Here is a 26,200-nt window from a genome sequence, read left to right as displayed (position 1 = left end):
TGCCAAAAAAGAGTACACATTCTGATTTTACTTTCTTTCGCAGTAAAATATGCCTAAATTTGTTATCTTTTTTACACAGGATTCGCAAAAAATACACTTCAATTTAAGTCAAACATAATTTCTTATTGTTTTGTTAGAGTTTAATAAAAATGTGGGTATTTAAAAAAATTAATCAAAAATCAGCAACTTCATACACAGAAAAATAAAGTTATTAAGTAAAAAAGCAAGAAATCTCCAGCTTGTAAATGGTGCCAGCCATCAAAGGCAAAACGTCTCGCCATTTCTTTAAAAAAACTTCTGTAAATTTACCTCAGCTGCATCAATCTTTGCACAAGTAAAGCTGCAAAAGTCTCTAGCCTTATTTATGACATTTCTAAATACTCTATAATGCTAATAATTCTGGAGAGGGACAAAAAAAAAAAAAATCAAAATTATTTTTTGTTTTAATTTTCTCTGAAACTCCAGCAGCTGCTGCGATACTTATACTTCTGATGGCATCTCCCAACTGTTAGCTTTATTTTGATACTAATATTATTGACATAAAGTTTGTAATTGTTGAGAAAAACTAAATTAGATTTGGGTATGTCATTTTAAACAAACTTCAGAAAACCCTGTGATGTTTAATTTATTGATGACTCGACTTCACTTGATTGTACTTTTAAGTAATTTGTATTTCTTTGCTATAAGCGTAACAGTTTGATTCTGCAAACTTTTGTGCGGCTTTAAACATTTTCATGGATCTCATGGTTTCCCTCCTTAGAATGGTGTTGCAGCTTTTAGCATGAGCTAATCAAAGTGTGTGTGACACAGGGACAAGGAGACAAAGGGGATCGTGGTCTGGCCGATGGGCTGCTAATGTTAGCCCTGACGGCGGCGTCCGGGCTTTTCTTGACGCTGAACCAAGAGGACAGGAAGAGGGTCCAGCAATGACACTCATCACTTCTGAAGCCCCCATCTGTACTGGTGTCTCCCCACCAGTCAACTAGCAAACACACACGCACACACGCATACACACGCAGCTCTAATCCTTTCTGACAGTGCTCACATTCAGTTAGGCCCCACAGTGCTTGTGCATGTCACTGACCATAAACAAAACATACACTCCTCTGCAGGAGCCACACCGCAGGACACGGGGCGTGGATACCCGAGAAATACCAAAAGACAGGGGTGTGGGGAGTGTGTGTGTTGTAGAAATGTATGCTATGTTTGCATGTGTGTGTGTGGAGCTTCTAGGGAAGGAGAGCAGATGCCTTCAGGTCACATCATTTCTCTGACATCAGGGCAAAGTCAACCGCCGCCGCACCAATAGGAACAAAGAGAGTTCATAGGCATGGAGTCGGGTTGGGGGCAGCAGGAGGTCACGACATCGTATCATCCTTATATCCGCTTTTTATTTACACCAATAAATAAAGTAGAGCCAATCCAAACACATCAAGCCTCTGACGCTTTTCAGTCCAACCATGTGATCCAATTTAAATCCAGTTTATAGGGAACAAAACTATAACTTGTTTTTTGTTAAAGGTGACCTACTGTACTTGCTTCAACAGGTTAGGATAGGATATTCAACACATCCTCACTATATTTAAATATATATATATTTTTTTCACAAAATCATTCTGAAATAATAAAATTTTAGTCTCATTCCTTTCAGGATGAGCTGCTTTAGGGTCTCCTGTCACTTTAAATCCAAACAAGCAGCTACTGGCCACGCCCCCCAACTCAACGTTTACACTCTCACATGACAATGTCTGCAAACAGATTTGCAGTTATACACAACTGTACATCTTTGAAAAGCAGAAGTGGAGCCTCCTGCGCAACCAACAGGAATGCAGCAAGAGATTTCTGAATAGTAATTCAACTACAAATCACTTGTCAGTTGACCAAAAGTCCCGGTGCTCACAGGGGTGTTGCTAGGCAACGGTGCAGTGCCGGTTAAATGTGACTCTACAATTTGGAGGTTTTTGAAACTCCTCGTTTTCCAAACACTAAAAAACATTAACTAAATGTCCAACACCTGGGTGGGTGTTTTATTAAGTACTTAAGTCTGTTTTTAGAAACAGTAGCGACACAAATGGAAGCATAAAAACGTGCAATATGTACATTTTGCATAACGTGTCCCCTTTAAACATGGTTCATTTTTGTAAACCACTGAATGAATAAAAATTAGAGTCAATTCCAGCCTTTTCCAGGAACTTGGGGAGCTTTATGGAACCGTATTTTAACAAATGAATGAATATCCAGGTAGAAATTTATCCCAGAAATTAATGTGTGATATTAACCTGGAAGTTTGGGGTGAAGCTTCTAGAAAAAAGTGAACTTAGCATTTCTAATTAACTCAGTTTTCTCAGCATTGTGTTTCAGACGTTCCAGTAAAGTTTAGATAAGTTATTGAGAGAGCTGTGAAACAATTGTTCAGCTTCTTTTCCTGAAAAGTTCTGCTCTATGTATGCACAAACTTCAACACTGACATTTTTTGCCAGTCTGGGTTGTTTTTAAACAATTTACATCAATACTGTAAAAATAACTTGTTAGTGAATATATTTCTCCTGTATTTGAGAATGTAAGGAAATACACTTCTACTGCTGATAGTTTAGTTCCAGCCTCTCTTTGTAACAAAAATTAAAAGAAGTGACATCGTGAAGTTGAAGAAGAAGGAAAACATATTCATCCTTCTCTGAAAAAAGAAATATATCGACACACAGTCCCCTGAGGTTGTTCCTCCTATTGCAAAGCTACTGTCAAAAATTATTACTTTAGAGTTTCTGGGTTGTGTTTTGTCTTGATTAGCTTTCAGTGGGAGTCCCTGGAGAAAACGTTTGAATCCCTCTGCAGCAGTTTTCTGTGCTGCTGGCTGCTCAGTGTCTGAGAAATGTCAGATGTTCCCACAAGAGTAATTGCTGCTTACAGTCATGGAGCAGTTTTAGCTTTTCAAACCGTTAATATGAACAGGAACACAGAGGGAAGGTGGAGATCGCATGACGATTTAACAGAATGAAAAATATAAAATGTCTCAAGTTGGACTGAATCCATTTTTTTATTTTTTTTTTGCTTTCCTCAATTTTAAAGGTGGCCTATTGAACAGCTTAGGATAGGTTTATTGGCATTTTTTGCAAAAAAAATTTCTTAGATAAGATTTTAGTTTTCAGTTCCTTCCAGCAGGAGCTGTTAGGGCGTCTTGTCACTTTAAATCCAAGTAAGCTGCTGCTGGCCACGCCCCCAAACTCAACGTTTACACTCACACCTGAAAATGGCTGCAAACAGATTTGCACTTATACAACTGTATATCTTTGACAAGCAGAAGTGGAGCCTCCTGCACGACCAACAAGAATACAGCAAGTGGACTCTGGATGGTAAGTCAACAACAAAACATTTGCCTTTTCCAGCAGCCATTGTACAGCGGTTGCAAAACCCTCAGTAGACGTGTTTCTCAGAGAAATATATTAATTTTGAATCCTCAAAGCATTTTTAAAGACACTTAAGAAGGTGAAGAACATTTGTTTACATTTTAGAAAATTAATTGCTCATTATGAGTAATTTAATGAAATCCATCTGACTGCATTACACATAACTTCCCACATCAATGGGAACTTACAAAAGGAGAAAGTTCCTCTGTTTTTAGCAAATCCACATTTTTATTACTTATATCAACACTGGAAGGTATTTTATTTGGAAATATTTAGTCAAATCAACCTTGAAACCTATGATGTTTTTATGCCATGTGTCTATTTTCTTTCAAAATGAAAGCAAACACTTTTATTTACTGGAATGACTTGGAATTATAATCACTAATATAAACCTACTGTAAGAGCTACAGCAGTAGGAGTTCAGTGAAAGTGAAGGTTGCACAGACCTTTCTGCAGGGCTAATGGACAGAAACATCTCTGAACACAACTAATGCTGGTTTAATGTTACATAAAAAACATTTAATGCTCACACACACAGTCACAAACAGAAACGTACACAACTCTGGACTCTGATTGATGAGTTTGACCTGAATGTTCATGTCTCCACTGCCTCAAGCAAAAAGTGAGCATGTGCATAAACACACACGCTCAAAATATTCAAAGATTATCGCAAGTATGCATGCATATGCCCAGTGACAAAACCATCCATTGTTTCCTCTGCGTGTGTTTATGTAATAATACTGTATGTGTGTCCTAGTGATGCAGCAAAGCTGATTTATTCATGCATTTTTTGCATGTTTTTCAGAAGCTAGTTGTCACAGTTTTGAAGACAATGAACAATAGAAATACATATTTATACTTTCACAGGAAACGTAATAAAATGTTATGATAGGTTTTCTTAAGCTACACACATTCCTTTACAGAGAACATCTATTGTCCTGCTATTGACTTTATAGACAATATTAAATGGTAATTTTATTTTCCTATTAACTGATCAGTGATGTCACATTTCCAAAACCAAAGGGTTTCCCCCAGTGTATTAGAAGCCTGGCGGGCCACCAGGCTTTACTTGTGCCCCCACCAGGCTTAGCGTTGTTTATTTATTTTAGTTTCTTTTAATTATTACCTTTTTTTTAAGACTTTATAGTTGGTGTTTAGGTATTAAACTTTCAGTTTTCCTGTAAAGTATAATCAAGTGATATTTTCAGATTTTCTTTCAACTTTAAACATGTTTTAACTCAGAAACATGGCGGGCGGCTGGACCACTGCTCCAGCACCCCGAGCACCGAGCTCAGCAAGTTTTCTGGGGGAAACTCTGCTTCTGAGATATTGCTTTATCAATTTGTGTGCAGCACAAACAAGGCAGATAAAACAAACTGATATCACATTAGATTAAAACATTACCTTTAAGTTCCTCAGGTAGCTAAGCCTGTATAATTCTATATTTTAAAAAACAATATTTGTTTTGCATTATGTAAGGGATGTTGCAATATGTCCATTTTTTCACTTTAACTCTGGAATACCACTTGGGTTGCTAGGTAACGGGCTGGGCTTGGCTGGGGTTGCTAGGTAACGGCACAATGCCAGTTGGTTGAGAATTAACATTTAGAAGGTTTTTAAAACAGCTTATTTTCCAAACACTAAAAAATATTAACTTATTGAAAGTAAACTGCACTTTTGCACATTTGGGCTGATTTCAGAAGCAGTTAAGATCCAAATGGAAGTACAAAAACAGATCCGCTTTGAAATTAGCCTCTCATAGCTAACGTTAACTGCTAAATTTAACATATGAAGATCATTTGGTGATCTTGAACCACTCAAAGAAAGCCTGAGCCGTCCCAAATTCATATAAATTGAACACAGTTAAAGGTAAATTTACTTTTTTCTCTCTAAAGTTTGGTTCTTTAGCCTCCCATAATAGCTAGATGCCATAATTTTAAATAATACCCAAACAAAAGTAAATAATTATTTTCACTTGCACATTACCATTACCTTTTAGCAATTCCACTATCAGGGTTGTGTATGGTTAAACTACAGTGTCCACATTTGCAGTAATGAAGGAAGATGTTACAGAGAGCAGCAGCGTCGCTCTTTGATGTTTTAATTGTTTTTGGACAACAATAGGTTTATGCCACCGGGTACAAACTCTCCCAGGAACCGCAGACACTTAAGAGGAGGCTGAATTCTCAGTTGGATACAGACTTTTCACGGGATTTGTTCACAATGAGGACTCTATTCACATTCGCACATATTTTATATATGGCTATAATAAGTCAAATTTTCAGGTTCCTGTTCGGCTGCAGCATTGTTCTCTCTCAGATCAGAAAATGAGCCACAGGCGAGTCAGAGTGAGTGTTAACAAGAGGAGTAGCAGCCACTTCCAGCGCTGCAGCGGCCCGCCCGCCCGCTGCAGCCAGCAGTGGGCGAATATTCATCCCTGCACTCATAATCATGTTGACTTCATCCAAAGGGTTGTTCTTCTGACCTGCAGGGCCTCAGGGGAGCTACCATGCAGCGGCTTGTTTGGATCATTTGAGCTACAACGAGGGGGGTGTGCATATATGCAGCACATAATTTATATACGAGTTATGTCCATTGGGGAAAATATTTCTTTGGTCTTCCCCACTGTGTTTAAACTAAAGTTTTAAGTTCTTGAAGCAAATGTTTACGTGTCCTGACAAAAAATTAGAGCTTAATACTTTTCTTTAATTAGCATTTTTATTACCCTGCTGTATGTTTAGGGGGATTTAAAAAGGAACGGATGCAAACATGCTCTCCATGTATCCCAGTTTTTTAGGCAAAAAACTGAGAAAATTACAGGCTCATTATCCAGAAATCAGTTTTTAATTTGAATGAATTGACTTAGGCATAAAATATTACTCAGTGTGTTGCGACTGTGTCATGCAAAGCAGCGATAAAGTGTAATAAAGCAGACATGCCCTATTTCAAACTTTTTTAAAAGAGGAAAGTGTTGCGCTGCAGACACACACACACACACACACACACACACACACACACACACACACACACACACACACACACACTGATAGCACAGGCGTAGCAGAGAGTAGCAAAGCAGCAAGCGAGAGGAGTGCTCACCATCTTCTCCGTTAAGCCTGGCTGACTAATTCTTGCTGCTAATTTGCGTTTGGTTAATTAACTAATTACTGAGGATGTCTGAGGGCGAGGCTGTCTGTCAGCCTGTATCAGTAATTATTTTCATCGTTTTAATTAGAGTCACACTCCTAGACTCTATTTCTCCCTCCCCACAAACCACACACACAAACTCACACACAGACTGAAGCATCTGACTCTGTAAACAGTTTGTCACAATCAAGAGAACCGAAAACTTCAGCAATACTCGTGGGACACAGGTTAGAGATATTCTGCAACTATCATCTTAGATTGATGTTTTGTTCTGTCCATCCCATTTGAACTCAGTTCATCTCCAGTTCCTGACCAATAACCTGAGATACTTAAAAGTGGCCTATTCTGCTCCTTTTAACATGTTAGGTCTATAGGTTATACAAAACATGTTTTTTTTTTTACACAAAATCTTTCTTAGATAATGAGATTTTAATCTGCCTATTCTGAGCTCCTTTCAGATTAACATTAAATCCCAATAAGCTCCTGCTGGCCACGCCCCCCAGCTCAACGTTTACACTCACATGTGAAAATGGCTACAAACAAATAAGCAATTATACAACCGTACATCTTTGAAAAGCAGAAGTAGCGCCATCTGTACAACCAACAAAAATGCAGCAAATGGTTTCTCATTGATAAGTCAACAACAAAACACTTATCTGTTCCAGCAGCCATTGTACAGTGCATACAGTAATAAAACCAGCTGACCAAGTAAAGGCCTGCCTGTTGATTTGTGATGTTACATTCGGAAGGTTTTTGAAACAGCTCCTTTTCCAGACACTGAAAGCATCTGGGTGTATTTTTTAAGCGTTTGGGCTGTTTTTAGAAGCAGTAGAAACCCAAATGGAAGTTAAAAAAAATGCAAAATATGACTTTTAAACTCTTTGAACTCCTTCAAGCGAAGCACCTCCAACCCACAGGGGGGACTTTACCTTTTTTCAGTCGAGAAACACGATCTCCGACTTGGAGGAGCCGATTCTCATCCTGGCCACTTTACTCTCAACTTCGAACAGCTCAGTGTGCTCTGAACGACATCCTCTGAAGAAGCCGACAGAACCATGTTATCTGCAAAAGGCAAATATGAAATTTTGCTAAATTCAGTTTACTTACATAGCCCAAATCACAACACATTTCATCTTAAGGCATGCTACAAAAAATAATTCATCCAAACAATCCTGGTTATCAAACAGTAAAGTCAAAATCAGTTTATTATTCAAATTAAAGGATTTCTCTCTAAGAAAATCCCACAGATTGCATCAAGTCATTCATTCACACTGAGCAAGCACGCAGCGACAGTGAAGAGGAAAAACTTCCCTTTAATAGAAAGTAAACTCCAGCAGAATCTGCCTCAGTCTGACTGGGGGTTTGAGAAAACGGAGCAGATACACAAAAAGAAGCAGCAGAACGTTCTACTGAATGTTAGAGAAAAGCCAGACGATAACGGCTCATTTAGCAGCTTCAAACATGTTACACTGCAAAAACACAACATATTACCAAATATTTTTGGCTTAGGTTTTAGTTCACTTGAAATAAGATAAATCTAACTTACAAATAAGTTTTCAGCAAGATATTGGATCTTGTTTTAAGTCAATAATTCCTTTAAATTGCAGAAAACACACTAGTTCCATTGGCAGATTAATGCCACTTATAACAAGACATTTTCCCATCTTATCAGTGAAATTATCTGCTAGAACATTTTCAGCAATATTAAGAAATCATTGACTTAAACCAAGCTCCCATAACTTGCTGAAAAGTTGCTTATAAGTTAGTTTTGTCTTATTTTATGTGTAGTTACGATATTTGTACTAGAAACTAGATCAAATATACTTGGTAAAATTTTGTGGTTTTGTAGCCTAAAGTGTAAATAAATCCCAAATAAACTGTTATCTTTTCTGATAAACTGTCTAAATAGGTCAATAAGCTTAGACCGGAGGAAGGAGAAGAACACGGTTGGTTAATGATGTCATGTTTGTGCTGGCTGATTTGTTGAGATGGTTTGACCTTCAGGGCCACCGTACATTACTTGCAGAGTTTTTCAGTCATTGTAAATCGTTTGTCATTTATTGAGCATAAATACTCATGCACTTTCTGAACATTTTTCATTTTTAGATGGTTTTATTTAAATATGTATTTCTTTTTATGTTATTTTTGATAACTATGCAGAATTATTTTATTTTTGTTATCTTCTCTCATTAACCTTTCACTTGCTGCTGTTGCACCTTCAATAAATGCAGCCAAAGCTCATTTATGTAGCACTTTCACAGCAGTCAGCTGAGCTAATTGTTTCACAATAATCACAACATCACAGGTAAATAAAAAATAAATTTTCATAAAAATAATAAAATCTGCAAAAAATATCAAATGATATAAATAAAAGACAAGACATATTTCATTTCAGCTCCAGTGATTTACCAAAATAAACCCACAAAGTCTAATCAGTGAGGTGATAATATCCCTCTTTTTACTGGCGTTGACAGTCAAATAAAGGATATTTCTACTCTGTTCTCACTGCCGTGGTGTTGAAATCCTCGTTTGCTTTTCTGTTGTTTTGATGTTATTTTTCATGCCAAGGCTAAAATGCCTCATCAGCTTTCTGCTGGGTCAGATGCTGGCAGAGAGAGAGCGGCGGACAGATCTGTAAATACAGAGCAGATCTGCAGCAGAGCGGACGCACAGCAGATTTCAGCCCAAAAAGCCAACTTTAGTAAACAGGCAGAACTAATGAGGACAGTGAATGCACACACACACACACACGCACACACACATGCAAAGGAAAAAAAAAAAAAACGTCAGTGTCTGAGCATTTGGAGGCCTCAGGGCCCTGAGGCCAGAGCAGCCCAGATACCTGATGGGAGCAGGGACATCAAAGCTGCAGGATTAGAGAGAGGAGAAAGTGCCGCAGGGAGGAAATGCTAACTTATTATCCGCTTCCCAGCTAATCCTGTTATCTACAGAATATAGCTGTGTTTAACCCCCCCACCCCACCCCACTCCCAACACACACACACCTCCCTCCAACAACACACACATACGGTGAACAAGGTTTCGGTATTTGGGGGTTCAGCATCCTCCCAAAACGCCCCGTTTCCACACTGGACTTCCAAAAACAAAATCGTCTGCCTCTGCATCCTAGTTGTGAACTTCACCGAATGTCCAACTCCATCTTTTTTTTTCTCCATCTAGATTATAAAACGTGTTTTGTGATTTTTTTTTGTGGGCTTTCAGGTGACGTAACAAGGCCCCAGGAAGACACAGATCCACACAGATCAGGGTCGCTTCTGGCTCAGACAGCCACCAAACTGAATATTATTTCAGATTTCTCCTCATTTGTTGTTTTTACTCACGTTCACAAACAACATTTAATATGAAACAGTTTTAAACCAAGTCACACAGCAGTTAGCTAAGCCCATGTTGAATTTGGGTTAAATCATCAGGTTTAAACTAAACTCAATGAAATCCAATTAAAACTAAATCATGCTTTACTTTTTCAACCCTAAAATCAAAACAAAAAAACGATGACATAACGTATTTATCATATTTTATATGTAAAATACACAGATCTGACATGACATGACATCCAGTGTCTTCATAAAACAAAAATATTTATTGCACATGCACAATTATGTCACATGATAAAATATCCTGCTATTTAGGATTTTATCCTAATTAAATTCAATCGGATTCATTCCAATATAATTCATATCATATTATCATTTATAATACAAAAGATTCAGCTGATTTTTTTTTTGCCAATTGATAAAAAGCCCAGCTGTTTGTACGAGTCACATATGGTGACAGTAGAGATGAAAAACTCCCTTTTATTAGGAAGAAACCTCCAGTAGAACCAGACTTAGTACGAGCAGACGCTTATCAAAGCCGCTGATTGTAGAAAGGACATGCAAAAAAAAAGAAAAAATAATAAAATAGTAAAAATACAAAACCGCTGCATCAGCAGAAGTTCTTCTTATGAGAAAGGAGAACCAAGATAAACAGCAACAGATCCAGGTCCAGGTCAGAGACACAGCTAAACACAACAGAACTGGACCAGCAGTACTTTCTACTGGAAAGAAAAACAAACAGTACACAAAAATACTGACAAAAATATCTAAATCAGCAGTTCTAATCTTTTCCTACAAAGGAGAAAAAAAATGAAAAGCGTATCCAAAGTTAAATTCAACAATAACACGGTTACTGGCTGCTTCCAAGAAAAGAAATGGCTAAACACAACCCACTCAGCCAGCCGTAGTTTCTATAGTATATAACCAAAGAAAGTCTCCAAAGTTAATTTGCAGCAATAGATGCAACTAGAAAAGACACAACAAAACTAAAAAAGCGCTTGACAAGAAGTACTTTCTATAGGAAGAACTCTTCAGGGTATCAATGTTTATCTGTTTGGAATATTTTTTTTAAATTAACAGCCTGACGTTTGCTAATTTTAAATTATGTTACTTTTTGCAACTTGTGTAACTTACATAATCTTAAATGATAGTAGCATTATGTAAGATGATGCCAACATTAACTTACATTAGTCTTAGGGAGCATTCACACCAGTCCTGTTTGGTCCACTTCAATCAAACTCCAGTTCGTTTGGCTAGAAAGTGAACTCTGGTCCGCCTTGAAGCCTGGGTCTCCGTGCGGTTGAAGTGAGCTCTGGTGCAGTTGCAATAAATATGTGACAATTCCAAAAGCAGGAAGCGGACTACACCGCAGGGCATTCTGGGTAAATAGACGCACGTCTCCAGCATTAGGGTCTGAAATGGTTCATGGCCAAAGACAGAAGAGAAATCTCGCAACCGGTAAAATTTGACGCAACTCCATTTTTGCCTTTACATTTCGTGAAGAAGGAAGTTGCAGTCATGTCTTCTTCAAGATTTTTTTTGCTGTTTTCTTCATTAGTTCTTTGTGCAGCGCCACCACAGGCGAAGAGGGGAACAGGTTTTTCAAAGGGTTTGGTTTGTTTGGCATAATGCAGTATAAATGCAAACTTTAGCAGCTGAAAATGTAACAAATGTTGCAATTTTGTCCACAATCGAAGCGAGTCTGCCAGACTGCCAGATGTGAAAACACACTTAATCTGTACCAACCAGATGGCCATGCTCTTTGTGGGTTTAGGTGATTAAAAGTTCCTTCAGACGTCACCTGTGGTTTTTCAAGAGATTGGTTGCATCAGAAACTTGTGGCATTATCTAACCTTTAAGTGGTACATATAAACTTCCTCTTTTATTTGTGTGCAATAACTAATAACTCATCCTTTGAGGAAGTAACATATTTTACTTGGTTCAAACTTCCCAGCATCAGTTGATTTGCATCATTTATTGAATTTTTTCACTATACGTCTGTTTTAGCACTAAAAACAAATTTACAGTGAACAAAATAGAGAAATTAAACCATATTTTGTGTCGCAAATTGTCTCGACGGAGGCAAACATTTGACGCTGAGGTGCTCTGAACGTTAATTTATTGCAGCTTCAAGGGTTTACTTCAAGCCACAATTAGCTCATTGTCATCTTTGACCATAACACCTGTAAAATAAAGAGTGGGAGAAATTAAAGAGGGAGAAGATGAAAGAGAGAGCTCCTTGCAGATAATGTTTATTTGAACAGAAGTAGTAAAAGAATATGTACTAATACATGTAGATGAAGTGAAATTGTCATTAGGCTAATCAGCACTAAACTAATTGGGAGTCATGGACCCTCCTATCTACTAATTCTAACCCTAAACCCCAGCCTATATCTGCAAGCAAATGGAGGAGGAGAGAGGATGAAAAGTGGAGGGAAAGAGCTGAAAATGAGAGCGAGGTATAGAGAGGAAGAGGGAGATGAAGCCTAATTAAGAGTGCTGGGATTTATGCAAATGAGACGGTGCTGATATGGTAATCAGAGCCTGCAGGGCCGTAACAGGCTGTGTGCTGTATGTGTGTGAGTGTATCTAAGAGGCTGACAGCTGGCTGTGAGGAAGGTCAGAGCCAATCAGGCTCTTACTCTAATGCACACTGCCCTCTGGCCACCGCAGCATCTCTCCTTCTTTCTCATGAGCTCGCCGCCTCTCTGCCCCTCGCTGCTGTCCCGACACTCTCCACATTCGCTTTCTCCAACTCGCTTTTTCTTTACATTTCACTGCTTTCCTGCCGTGATGCGTCTTGGCACGACGCACAAAATCAGGCTTGCTCACACAGCAATCATTTTCACACATCTAGTGACGAAGTTTCACGACGTGACGGCATCCGCCTCAAATTCTGGATACTTTAATTATTTGTTTGATAAAGATGGGGATGATTGATTGATCGATGATGGTGCGTCTCATTTGTTGGAAATATACCAGATTTGGCAAAACTACTAATTTCCATCCAAAGTCCCACAGAAACAAACACAAAATACAAACATTCATATAATTCACACAGAAAAATAAAAAATACAGTAAAATCAAAGTAAAATTATATAGTTAGGAAAACCTCTTTTAAGAGGGATGTATAAAAATACATATATTTTGAAAAATGATTATAAAACTGTCAAAAATAAATCATCATTTATCACGATAAATTTCTTACAGTAAGTTTTGATTTAAATTTGTCACAATAAATTCCAGTTAATGATGTTTCAGAATCAATAGTTTTATTATTTTCTTCACAGTTTCTTAAAAGAAAGCCTCATTAATACCAAAACATTTGAAAACATATACTGCTCAAAAAATAAAGGGAACACTTCAGTGTTCACTTAAATGTTAAAGTGTTCCCTTTATTTTTTTGAGCAGTGTATTTATTTTGAATCACACTTTGTTATGAGACGGATGGCCTAAAGAAACACATCACAAATGGGAATGTTTTTCAAGAGCAGTGTTTGTGTTTGTAGGACAATGATTTCTGTGACACACAGTCAGTCAGTTATCCAACAAAGATCTAATCTTATTGTCACTTTCAGTGTTGTCACAATAATACTGCCAAGTATTGTGATAAAACTTTAAAGGGGCTGCATTATGCATTTTCCAGGTACATAGTGCCTCTTTATAGCACAATAAAGTAACTATATTAACTTAAGTTGTTATAAAAAGAAATATGACTTAAAAGACATTTGACTTTGAAATTGAGCCTCTGTGTCTTTAAGACAGTCCTGGAGCTCCGCCTTCAGGAAGTCATCCCAACATGGCTCCTCTATTAACCCTTTAACAGCATTTTTTTTTTTAATTTTTTTTACCAGCGTTGCATTAAGACATAGCTCCTATAATGAGCTCAGCAGTTACACCAGGTTTTGCTAATTGCTGCTGGCTAGTCTGAAGGAGCTGAGTGGGGAGGTGGAAGCTTGGAAACTGCAGCTCTAAGGAGGAGCTGTGTCCTTGAAGGCGGAGTTACGTCCAACCAGGCGTTTTGCACAGCTGAATGGTTGCCATGGAGATGAAATGATTTCTCAAACGTGCATAGGAGAATCAAGGCAACACACCAGGCTCGTTTTTGACGAGGGAATAACAAAAAAAAGGTTCCTTTACGCTTAATTTGATGTTTATTGGCTGTTGTAAGGCAGGCAGGAAAAACTGAAAACAAGTCCAGATTTATTGTCCAGAGTATGTATTCCTGCTAATTATCATCCGAGCAGTGGACAATAATTAGGATTTTTCCCTTTTGAAAAAATGCTAACAGGGAAGTTAAGCTAGCAGCTAGCAGCTCAGCTAGCAGCAGAGAAGAGTTCGACTCTTCTGAACTCTGGGAACATTTGGAGCGTTTCACCTTCGTATCTGAAGACAGAGTTCATGTAGCTTTCAAACAGCTCTGTTCATCAAGATAATTTAATGAAATATGTCACTCAATTTATGGAAAAGGGTATTTATTGTTCAACCTTCCTAAAAAAACAGTAGTACACTGTAAAAACACAACATCTTACCAAGTATTTCTGGTGTAGTTTCCAGTGCAAATATCTTAATACACTTAAAATAAGTTATAAGTAACTTTTTAGCAAGATGCAGGAGATTGTTTTAATTCCTTAATATTGATTAAAACGTTCAAGTTCAGTTGGCAGATAAATTAACTAACAACAGGGAAAAATGTCTTGTTATAAATGAAATAATCTTCCAATCAAACTAGCACTTATTCATCAATATTAATGAATTATTGACATAAAATAAGCTCCTATATCTTGGTGAAACATCATTCGTAGGTTAATTTCATCTTATTTTAAGATATTTGTGATAGAAACGAGACCAAAATTACTTGATGAGATTTTGTGTTTTTGCAGTGTTTTTCTTGAATTATTGATGACTCTATTAATGCTGCAACTCTTTAGTGGCTTTGCAGCGCAGCCGCACTTCGAACCGTCTGCCATTACGTCATGAGAGGCTTTCTGGACCTCACAAGTGGAAGGAAAAACAGAGCTTCTTGATCATTTTTAGAACCGTGCCGTATCTGCATGCGCAACACACACAGACACAACCCACGGCCATGTGGTCATATCAACACATCTGAGCGTAATCCAGTTAACACAGTATCCCAAATGACTAAATTAATCAGAGAAAAACTATCTAGCTCATCTCCCTGCACTACTTTGATGTGTTCACACAAAAAGCACACGCACTCATTTTCACACATGCATGCACACGAATAGGAATCACTGTGAAACGTTGGTCTAACTGAGAAATTACTTTACCTGCTCTGGTAATAAGGCCTTAAGCCCGTGGAGGAGCCTGTGAGATAGAATCAGAGTTTGAGCCGCTGGAGGGGCAGAAAAACACCCGCAGTGACCAAACACAGCCACATGCTCAGCGCCATGAAAAACGGCTTCATTAAATCGCTTTATTAACACTTACATGTTCAAATCTGCCAACAAATCGTAATATGAGACAAAGGTAATTACAGTGAGGCCGTTTTAAAATGAGGATTTCATTAATTGAAGGGTGAAAGAGCTAACCAAACCAACCATCAATCAATCAAAGGGTTTGTTTTTTGTTGTATGAAATTCTGGTTCCAAAAAGTCTGAAAGCTTTGGATGTTCTGGGTTATTTTGTCACTTCCTGGATGAATCAATGTTGTGCCCCTTGGCTAATTTTTGTCAATTTCAGCTTTTAAGGGGTACTATCATGCAAAATTCACTTTTTTGTATATTTTTATTCTTCCATTTGGGTTTTTATTGTTCCTAAGATCAACCAAAGCATTTAAAAACAAAACAAACAAAAAAACGAATAAACAAAAAACAACAACTCAAAGCCAGTTTTAGCAACAAGTTCATGTTTTTTTGGTGTCTGGAAATGAGCAGTTTCAAAATCCTTCCACTGTTACTTAGCAACCCTGGGTGAGCCCAGCCTGTCACCCACCAGCCCAAGTGGAACTCCAGCACATCTGGTCAGCTGGTTTTGCTGATGTACGTATAATGGCTGCGGGAGAAAACAAGTGTTTTGTTGCTGACTCACCATCCAGAAACTTCTTGCTGCATTCTTGCTTGTTGTGCAGTAGGCTCCACTTCTGCTTTTCAAAGATGTGGGGTTATATAATTGCGCATCTTTTTGCAGACATTTTCACATGCGAGTGTAAACATTGAGTTGGGGGTGGGGGGGCCAGTAGCAGCTTATTTGGGTTTAGTGACGAGACGCCTAAAGCAGCTCCTTCTGAAACCAGCTTGAAATAGACTAAAATCTTATTATTTATGATTATTTTGTTAAAAAAATGTGAACATGTATTCCAAGAAACTGTATTTCTTGGAAGAGACAAGATGGCGCCGGTGTGTGTGGCTGCTCGTCTGTCGTTCTCACATTTGCTTATGTTTGTGTTGTTTCTGACCTGTATCGTCTGCGGAACTGAGTCTCTACTGATGTACGGTCGTAGCACACTTCTGGACCTCCAATTTTTGGTCCAGGATGTGGAGTTGTTCGAAAATGTTGGCCAACACTCCTTGCCCCCGCTTCTGTCGGGGATTCCGAGCCACCTGTTCCGGATTCCTGCGCTGCTTTCAAGACGGAGACGTCGTCGTCGTCGCGGTAGACGAGGCGGCCAGCTGGTAAAGCTGAAGTTTTATCTGACGCACTGTTCTGCTTTTACCCGATCATCGGATGGATCGTTTCTGGGCTCTCGGGTGCCTCGGCGTTTCTTGGATCCTGTTGATGTCTGTTTGGTGCCAGTGGTCGGCGTTCAAGCCCCTCTCCAACGCCGTCCCTGCCCTTCCCGGATCAACATACGCCAACGGTGTCTCCAAAACCTGAGACCGCTGTGCCGGGTTTCCAGACCTGTCGAAGCCCAGGATCCAGCTCCTGTCAGGATTGGCCTGATAAACGCCAGGTCGCTTGTGAATAAAACTTTTATTCTTCGGGACTTTTTTAGTCGCCAAAACCTGGATTTTATGTTTGTGACTGAGACGTGGCTGAGTGTTGGTGAGTCCAGTGCTCTATCTGAGCTTTTACCAACGGATTGTTCTTATTTTAATTCACCACGGACTTCGAGGAGAGGGGGAGGCACAGCGACTGTTTACAAACAGGACTATAATTGTAAGCAGTGTTTTCTACAGACGTCTTTCCCCAGCTTTGAGTTTACGTCATTTGAGATGAGACACGTAAACCCAGTTTTCTGTGCTGTCGTCTACCGCCCCCCCAAATATAATAAGGATTTTATAAGCGACTTCTCTGACTTTTTATCTGGGATTTTAACTAACTATGAACATGTTCTTATTGTTGGAGACTTCAATATACATGTGTGCTGTCCTGATAAGCCTCTGGTAAAGGACTTTTTAAGTCTTCTGGACTCTTTTAACCTGGTACAGGCCGTATCCGGCTCTACACATGAGCACGGTCACACACTGGACCTGGTTATTTCCTGCGGTCTGCCTGTGACTAACCTGGAAACCTGTGACTCTGTGTTCTCGGATCACCTGCCTGTTTTATTCACTGTTACTTTGACACCGACTGCAGTTAAAACTCGTGCTGCTGTTCGGCGCTGTCGGATTATTAACCCTTCCACTGCCACTCAATTCTCCACCGCTTTTCTTCAGCTCTGTGGATCATCTGACTTCCTCAGCTCTGATACAGAAGAGCTCTGGTCCTGGTTCTGTTCTTCCTGTCAAACCATTCTGGACTCGGTTGCTCCATTAAAAACCAGGCAGCCAAGGATTAAACCTGAGCCTTGGTTTAATGACAGAACTCGTGCTGCAAGGCAGGAATGTCGTCGTGTTGAACGCAGATGGAAAAAGGATAAACTGCAGGTTACCCTTCAGATTTTAAAAGACTGTTGGCGTCTCTACCAGAACACGGTTAAAGAGGCTAAAAGGGAATATTTGGCAAATATAATTTCCTCAAACAGCCATAACTCACGTGTTTTATTTCACACCATTGACTCTGTCCTTAATATTCCACAGAATGCCTGTTTGGAAGCTTCTCCTGACATGTGTGCTAAGTTTCTGCATTTCTTTATTGAAAAGGTTGGTAGTAATGTGGTTGGCCATATTAAGCCATCAGGTTCCGCACGTGATTCTGTCCCTCCACAATTTTTTAAAGATATTTTTTCTCGCTTAGTGCAGCGTGTTCTTGCAATTATAAATAGCAGTCTGTCCTCAGGTGTGGTGCCCTCTAGTTTTAAACATGCAGTAGTGCAGCCACTGCTTAAAAAACCTGGCCTTGATCCTACTGTTCTGGCTAATTATCGGCCTATTTCGAAGCTGCCTTTTCTTTCCAAGGTTTTAGAAAAAATTGTGTACTGTCAGCTGAAACAGTTTTTAGATGACAATGGCATTCTGGAGGTTTTCCAGTCAGGTTTTAAAACTCTTCATAGCACAGAATCTGCTTTAATAAGAGTTTTTAATGACATCCTTCTTGCATGTGATTCTGGTAACCATGTTGTTCTGATTTTACTTGATTTAACTGCTGCCTTTGATACAGTAGACCACAATATTTTAATATCGCGATTACACCACATTGTTGGTATTGATGGCACTGTTCTTAAATGGTTCCAGTCTTACCTAGAGGAGAGAACATTTTCAGTGAAAATTAGTGACTCTGAATCACCTGCTGTTTCAATGACTTATGGTGTCCCGCAGGGCTCAATTCTGGGCCCACTGCTTTTCTCTCTTTATTTATTGCCTCTGGGTTCTATCCTTAGGAAACATGGGATTTCTTTTCATTGTTATGCTGATGATTGTCAGATTTATTTGCCCATGAAGCAGAAGGATGTCCACTCTATCAAACATCTCCTGGCATGTGTTGGTGATATTAAATCTTGGTTGGCCTTGAACTTTTTAAATTGTAATGAAAACAAAACAGAGGTGATTGTGTTTGGACCCAGTGGCTCCTCTGAGTCCTCCTCTGTTGACCTTGGACCTTTGGAGGTATATTTTAAACATGTTATTACGGACCTTGGTTTTAAGGTGGACAGTGATTTTAAATTGGACAGCCAAATCAGAGCCGTGGTTAAGTCCAGCTTTTATCATTTAAGGCAATTGGCATCAGTGAAATCTTTTCTTTCCAGGCAACATTTTGAAACAGTGATCCACGCTTTTATCTCGACTCGACTGGATTACTGTAACGCACTTTATCTGGGAGTCAGTCAGTCGCTGCTCTCACGTCTGCAGCTGGTTCAGAATGCAGCTGCTAGACTTTTGACAGGAACTCGGAAGAGGGAGCATGTGACCCCTGTCCTGGCCTCACTTCACTGGCTGCCTGTATATTTTAGGATTCATTTTAAAATTCTTTTGTTTGTTTTTAAATCACTGCATAATCTTGCCCCGGCTTACCTCTCTGAGCTTCTTCACCCCTACGTACCTTATCGGTCTCTCAGGTCAGCAGATCAGCTGCTCTTGGAGGTACCAAGATCCAGGAGGAAGCTCAGAGGGGACAGGGCTTTCTCTGTCATAGGTCCTAAGTTATGGAATGACTTGCCTTTGCAGGTCAGAGAGGCCCCTTCACTGTCCACTTTTAAAGTTCGTCTTAAAACCCATTTATTTTACTTGGCTTTTAACTCCTGCGGGATCTAGTTTTAGAGTGTATGTTTTTGTTTTTAAACTGTAAGAGTTTTTATTTTATTATTATTATGCTGTGTTTTAATGTACAGCACTTTGTATCAGCTGTGGTTGTTTTAAAGTGCTTTATAAATAAAGTTGGTATGGTATGGTATGGTATGTCTTTTATAGCACATAGTCATATCCTGTACATGGGAGCATAAAGGTCACCTTTAGCGCTGCCGTTAGCCTAATCCAGTTCATTGAACTTGGTCGTTTTTACCAGAGTTAAAACAAAGTGAAGGTTTGAACAGTTCCTTTGAATTTTAATGTACTTTATAGGGATTATATGCGACAGGTCGACACAAAGTAGTGCATTCCTGAGATGGAAGGAGATGGATGCATGATTTTGGTATATTTTTTTACTAACTGAAATCTGAAAAGTGTGGGGTGTGTGTATGGATTTAATTGTTTTAACTGCACAGATGGAAATCGTTTGGTGAATGACTCACTACCAACTTTGTGCATCTACAGATTCAGATTTCTCCCAGTTGCTCAGTCAGATAGGATGGAGAGTGTCTTCAAACATCTGTTTTTCAAGTCCTGACACATTTTCACATAGATGATTCTAGACTTTAACTAGGCCACTCTAACACATAAATAACCATTGCATTGTAGCTCTGGCTGTGTGTTTGAGCTGATGTCCTGCTCGAAGGTGAATCTTGATCCTAGTTTTTATCTTCTCAACATCTCTGAATGATTTCCCTGTCTCTTTTAGAGAGTAATCGTCCTCACAGCATGATGCTGCCAACACCCATTTCATCTTACGTTTGGGATTATTGAAATATTTTTGAACCAAATGTAACTTAAATGTGGCAAAAAGGTTTTCTTATTGCTTCTTTTTTGCCACTTTACCATAAAAAATAGATTTATGGCCTAGTTGCAAAGTTTCCCATCTGAGCTGTGGATCTCTGCAGCTCCTCCAGAGGTACCATGGAAATATTTACTGCTTCTCTGATTAGTGCAGAACTGTGCATTTTAAATGAAACTTAATAACAAAACCTTACAACTTTATCCCTGACCTCGTTGTTGCATCAATACTGAGAATAAATATTCAGTGTAGATAAAAATCTGAACGTTCATAGCATTTGTTTTCAAATCATGCTAGTATAGCATGATTAAAAGAACTTAAACTGCAAAAATACACATTAAAGTTTTTCAAAAACTTTTGCTCTGTATAAAATCTGTTGCATAATATCCATAAGTGGATTACAACAGGCAGGAAAAGCTGCATCTCCTCATTTCTCTTCATATTTCTAAAATGACTGCTCACTTTATACAGACAAAAACGTCTGTAAGGGTGAAAGTTATAATTACATGAAATAGTTTCCGTGTTCCTTTATTTCAGCTAAATTCAGTTTATTTCTGAAGGCTTTTTCTCATGTGAAGAAAATGGGGTTAGTCCTCAGATCTGCAGGCTGACTAACAGGATGACAGTCACTGTATTCACATGTGATCCAACATCTCTGAACTCTTTCCTGCATTGATTTAAAAAAAAAAGTATGTTAGCCAAACCAGGCGGCTCTGAGCTAAACCAACACTCATGAGTCGAAACCTCCATTAAAATAATGAAAGCAATAAAAAGCAACAACAACAACAACAATAATAAAACCTTTGGAAAACATTTCATAAACCATCAGCAGCCAATTAGAGGAGGCTGCACAGGCTGTTCTTCCTATTTGTGTGAGTGTGTGTGAGTGTGTGTGTGTGTTGGGTATTAGAGCGTTACAGCGCCCAGCCCGGCTCTGCCCTGCAGGCCCGACCTTCTAATCATTATCTGTCTGTCTTATTACGCTCCAAACCGGGCCACTCTTAAATAAAATATGCAAAGGTTTCTTAAATGATGACCCGAGGCTGCGCGCGCCGCCGCTGCTCTACATGCTGTTAATCTGAGAAATGCAAATTCCCTTCATCTCGCACTCGCCTTTATTAACTTTTTTGAATTTAAAATTCCACGAACAATGAGTTCTGTCAGCTTCTGAAATGATATTTTCTCTCCTCTTTTTATGTGCGCACGGAAGCGAGTTTAGAGCATGAAATTACCAGGGGAAATATGAGCGGTTTCATCTCTCCCGCACAATTTAATTGGCTGCTTTGCAATTATTAGTTTTTGCTGCTAAAGTTTTTTTTTAATACTTCACTGTTACTGTTTCCTTAAAGTGGCAGCTCACAACACGGTTTTATTTTTGCCTCCATGTTTGTGTGCAATTCCTCCAGTAACCATTAGCCAGCTGCTGCTCTGATTGGACGGCTGATTCCATGTGATTTGGTTTTCAGATTTCAAATTCAGTGATTCTGACGGTAAATCTGGTTTTCCTCTGCTCAACTTTATTTTGGAAAATATAATTTAGAGCATGGATTTACATTTCTAGAGTCGTCTCCTGATTTTTTTTGTCACCATGGACCTTTTTGCTGCTCCCTGCTGGGGCTAAATTTGACTTTTTCTCCATTTCTGCTCTTTCATCTTCAGCCTGTTTCTACAAAGGATCAGAGAAAACCACATGAGCCGCGTTCCTCACTACTTACCACCAAGCTAAAGTCTTGATGTGTTCATCTCTGTTTTTTTAACCAATTTTAAAATACAAATCCAAAAAAATGAATGAATAGAGAAAAATAACAGTTTTCTGTTGATAGCATTTTCTGAGATAAATTTAATCTCTGAATTGAGCATTAAAAATATTTTACATCATTTCAAGCATCATAATGAATTTGTAGAGACTATGCAGTGCTTTAGTAAGTTTTATAAAACAAGTTTTTAATAATACTATGGATTAAACCTAATAAAGACTTATTAAAAGTATCAAACATTTAAAGAGACAATTACAATCAAATTTTGGTGACTTACAGTGAAATTAATTCATAATTGTTTAATGCATTATTAAATGTATTGTTTTCATTGGTTTTTACAAATAAAATTCTGAAAAGTGTGGCGTGCATTTGTACTTACTTTCTCTGGATTAATACTTAGTCGAACAACTACAAGTCTTTTGCTGTATTTTCTACCAGCTGTGCACATCCAGAAACTAAAACCATCATTCATTTGCATCTTTGCAAAGTAGCTCAGAACAGAAAAGCTTCACCAAAGCATGATGCTGCCAGCACCATGTTTTCTTGCCACTTTTCCATAAAGTGGGAAGAAAGTGGATTTGTTTAGTGTGTTGTCCTCTTCCACCTGAGCTATACAACTCTGCAACTCCTCCTGAGCTGCAGAGTCATAGGTCACATGGATGTTTCTTTGATTGATGTTCTCCTTGCATAACCAGGTTAGCAGCCTTAAAAGTGACCTATTTTGCTTCCTTGATCAGGTTAGAATATGTTCATGTGTGATACCAAACATGTTCATTACATTTTTTGCACAAAAATCATTCTTAGACAATGAGATTCTGTCGCTCCTATGGAGTCCTGTCACTTTAAATCCAAATAAGCTGCTGCTGGCCACATCCCCCAACTCAACATTTATACTCGTAGATGAAAATGGCTGCAAAAACATGCACAATTATACAACCGTACATCTTTGAAAAGTAGAAGTGGAGCCTCCTGTGCAACTAACAAGAATGCAGCAAGTGGTTTCTGGATGCTAAGTCAACAACAAAACACTTGTCTTTTCCAGCAGCCATTGTACAGCACATAGAGCAGTAAAACCAGCTGACCAGACATGCTGGAGCTCAGCGTGGGTTGCTAGGTGACAGGCTGGGCTGAGGTTGCTAGGTAACGGACCAGGACACGTCGAGTGTGACTCAACAATCAGGAGGTTTTTGAAACGGTTAATTTTCCAGACACCAAAAAACATGAACTTATTGCCAAAACATGGCTGGGTGGTTTCTAGAGGCAGTTCCAAATGGAGGTATAAAAATGTGCAAAAAGTGAATTTTGCATAATAAGGCCCCTTTAGGAAAAAGTTAAAGATTGTCAGAATGTCTGAAGAAATGTCAGAACTGTTGCATGATAGTTTGACTCCTAGGAAGCAAAATAGAAATAATCGGAGCTAAATTAACAGTTTTTGTACACAGAAATCAAATAAATGTATAAAGTTTCTCTTCTTAATTTAGAAAGTTTCGTCAGCTCTCCGGGAGCAATTTTTCAACTAAACAGCTGAAACTTTACAAGTGTTTTACAGGTGTTTGTTTCTGTCTCCAGTCCTCAATATTGAGCTTTTCTTACAGATCAACTCTTTATATTTACGCAAACTCCCAATATGATTTAACGTTTTTACAAAAATTCTCACTAGGAGAGTTAAACATCATTTGCAATGCTGTTGAAATGTTTTTATATTTTGTACATTTAATAAAAATCCCAAACAACATTCTTTAAACTGGGTATAAATGCATAAAGAAAATCAAATTTCAGCCAGTTTGTTCCCTGATATAAATCTGTAAAACAATCTCATGAATTTGTCTTCAGTTTGCACCACAACAACTTAATTTGTCTCCTCCGTCCGCCCCCTCCTTAGCAGCAGAGTAATGAGTGATGCCTTGAACGTGTGCGAACGCACACACACAATTGCTTCTGAGAAATAATGACTCTGAACTAATGTTGATTAGAAAGACGCAAAAATAACAAGGGCTCGCGCTTCATTCCCCTAATCACCCTTGTTATTTACCTCTCTGGCGGAGTGCTCACTATGAACTTTAAATGAGAAAACCACAACATCAGACATAAGACTCGTGTACAAAATTAGGATTTTAGACACCAACAGAGCAGCAGCGTTTTTACCAATCAACATCTTTGCATATTTATTACTATATTTGCTACTAATTGTGTTTTCTGCTGAAGAAGCATTGCAGATGAGGGATAAATGGTGAGTTCTTTCAGTGCAGAACTTTTAAGGAATAAAATCACACTGTGACGCCACCAAGTTAATTAATTTTGTATAAAAATGTGGCACAGGCTTGCTTATATGTTAGGTTGGGTATGCTTTATGAACTGGTAAAAAATTAATTGCATTTTAAACCATTGTTTTTTGCTTTTGTTTTCTTACCTTACAGCTACAAACTTAGTTGTAATTTATTGGGATTTTACATTAAAAGTCAACACAATTTAGTAAAATCATAAAGTAGAAGAAAAACTAATTATGGTTCTTGTTCATTATAATAAAATGACATTTTATTGGTTTTCTCAATAGTTGAATATATACATTTTTTATGACTTTGTGTTTTTGGAGTTTTTATGATGTAAAGCAGTTTGAACTACATTGTTGCCAAAATATGCTTTATAAATAAACTTCATTGATTGACTTTTTATTGACTTAATGTTTGTCTACATTTCCATTTACTCTGATGCACCTCAGGTAAATCAAATATAACCAAATGTTTAGGGAAAGTTTCCTAATTAGTGAGTACATTTTGCTTCAGCACAAGTACGGCTCGTCTCTGAAGATATTAGAGATTTTTTTGGAGAGCAAGTTTGAGTTTTTCGACCTGCCTAGAAAACTTCACATAATCCTGTTGCCAAAGTGTAACACGGCAGAGGCAGCATCATTGCATGGGAATGCTTTCCTTAAGCAGAGATAGGGAAGCTGGTCAGAGTTGATGGGAAAAACCTGAAAGCATTGAAACTAACCATCCTAAACATGAAGTCAGAGCTACAACGGAGTGGTTCAGATTAAAGAATAGTCATGTTTGGTTCGACAAACATGACAAAGTTCAGACTTAAATCTGAAGATGTGCATTCACATCAGCCCTGTTTAATCCGCTTTCATCCAACTCAGAAACTCTGGTTTGTTTGGGGAAGTGTGAACTCTGATGTGAAGTGAAAAAGTGGAAAACCTCGGTCTCGGTTCGGGTGACGTGAACTTTGGTGTGGATTGAATGCATATGTGAACACCAGGCAGACCAGAGGCCACTCCAAAAGCAGGAAATGAGCTAAAGCACAAGGCATTCTGGGTAAATTTAGCCAAAACAAACGAGCGTGCATGTCTAGCACTAGCAGGAGAAATGTCTCATGGTCTTTTACCGAAGATAAAACTAACCTCTAAAATCTGACGCCGCACCATTGGTGCATGCATTTCATGAGGAAGGACGAGGTTTTCATGTTGTTTCCTTCAGTGGTTCTTAGTGCAGCGCCACCACAGGCGAGGAGGGGAACAACTTTTTCAAAGGTTTTGACTGATTTGACACAGTGAGGTCAAAGCAAACTGCACTAACTGAAAATGAAACAAATGTTGCAAAAACTGTAATATTGATTTTAAGAAATACTAGTTCCACTGGTTGATCTTTTTCACTTATAACAACATTTTTTCCCTGTAAGTGAAATAATCTGCCAGTGGAAACTAGAAAGTTTTCATCCTATATCTTGCTAAAAAGTTACTTATAAGATAGTTTTGTTTTATTTCAAGTGTGATAAAATATTTGAACAAGAAACTATACAAAAAAAAATACGTGGTAAGATTTTGTTTTTGCAGTGTTCCTGCAAAGTTTTCAACTTCAGAAACAAACATGACCCGGGCATCTCAATTCTAGCTTTCAGAAAATCTGTGGAGGATCTGGAGTTGATCGAATGATGGCTGCAATGGTGTTACTATGGAAACTACTTAATGTTTATTGGGATATGATGCTAAGGTTTGTGCAGATGATGCATTGACGTGATCCTGGGAAGAGCGGCGCTTGATTAGCCCATGTCGCTGCAGCGATGCGTGGGTGATGGAAAGGTGGTGCATGGGTGAGAAACCTGCACACATCAGAACAAACATTTACACTCAG

The 26,200-nt window shown here is 38.5% G+C and overlaps 1 long non-coding RNA gene across 1 annotated transcript in view; it reads right to left on the bottom strand.

Annotated features, from left to right (window-relative positions):
* LOC145549792 (uncharacterized) overlaps positions 1–26,200 on the bottom strand; it is a 66,040-nt gene that overhangs the window by 26,884 nt on the left and 12,956 nt on the right. The window contains exon 2 of the long non-coding RNA XR_014085641.1: positions 7,481–7,613. This is a non-coding gene — a long non-coding RNA (uncharacterized LOC145549792). The remainder of the gene's footprint in view (positions 1–7,480; positions 7,614–26,200) is intronic.

The sequence above is a fragment of the Poecilia reticulata genome, chromosome 21 (assembly GCF_904066995.2).
Source record: "Poecilia reticulata chromosome 21, P_reticulata-male-v2, whole genome shotgun sequence".
NCBI classification, from domain to species: Eukaryota; Metazoa; Chordata; class Actinopteri; order Cyprinodontiformes; family Poeciliidae; genus Poecilia; species Poecilia reticulata.
The sequence above is the reverse complement of the archived record's forward strand: the minus strand, read 5'-3'. Positions and strand labels throughout refer to the sequence as shown.